Below are 1,155 nucleotides of genomic sequence, written 5' to 3'. Positions count from 1 at the left end.
AACTAGGAAATGAAATACAGAAACTTAAATGCTGAATGTAAAGAAAGTAAACTATTTACAAACATATTTTTGGTGAGCGTGTTAGGGAATCATATCAGTTATCAGACAAGTCACTAATACCGTTAAGCTTTAATTTCATACTCAGAATTAAACAATTCACATAGATTGTCGATATGCTGGTCCACTTAAATTTTCACACAATTTTCAATCTATTCAGGATACGAATCAGATGTTTTAAGAACTTAACTCATTCATGTGTCCCACCTCTTGAATATACTGTTGTATCCAGAATCCCAATATTCAGTCTTACAGGTGAGTATACCACAGATGATATATGTAAGGGGTTAGATGCGAGGGCCGTGAGAGCTCAGGTCGATACTTCCGTATACGCAGAGAGATGACGGCTTCGTCTTTTCGGTGTGTCCCTTTTAGAGAATCTTTTGTTTCAACAGCAATGATTATCAATTTTATTGTTTAATCAATTTGCTGAGGGCGATGCTATGTTTCAAGCAATGCGGAAAGTATTATTCGAGTACTAGGTCAGAACTTCCATTCAGCAGAAGTCCCAGAATAATACCCCAGATATCACTGAGTATAAAGACCTAATATTTCAGAAAGAGGGACCTTTCAAACGAGATTTCAGGGGTTACCTATATATCTAAGTAGTGTTCCCCACGAAATAAGTAAGTTTGAATTTTAGGTTTATATCCCGAACAAATTTACTAAATGTGTAAAAACCTATCGACACATCATTAGTGAGACTGTTTAACGCTTTAAACTTTACAAATCTTTAGCGTACAGTAACTGTCAAACTGATGTACTATCATTTTCCCTATTTCACGCAAGCTCTTTTTCAGTTTTCTATTGTTTTTGGATTTTATATTTTTTTTCATGTTTTTGAATTTTTGAATTTTTTTACTGTTTTTGTATTTTCTGAGAATATATCTACTCCCCCGAAATACCAAAACAACTAAAAAATCGACAAACCATAGCAGATTGTTTCTCATTGTCATCTACAACAGTACCTTCATCAACGCCAATAATGTCATCCGACACCGAAAGAAGCTTCATACCATTCAGTTTTAAAAGAAATTTGAAACGTGTTTTGTCAAAAGCTTTGGTATGTAAATCAGCTTTCTGATTGTCAGTGTGGAT

The sequence above is a fragment of the Helianthus annuus genome, chromosome 13 (genome assembly GCF_002127325.2).
Source record: "Helianthus annuus cultivar XRQ/B chromosome 13, HanXRQr2.0-SUNRISE, whole genome shotgun sequence".
NCBI lineage: Eukaryota > Viridiplantae > Streptophyta > Magnoliopsida > Asterales > Asteraceae > Helianthus > Helianthus annuus.
This window is presented reverse-complemented; position numbering follows the sequence as displayed.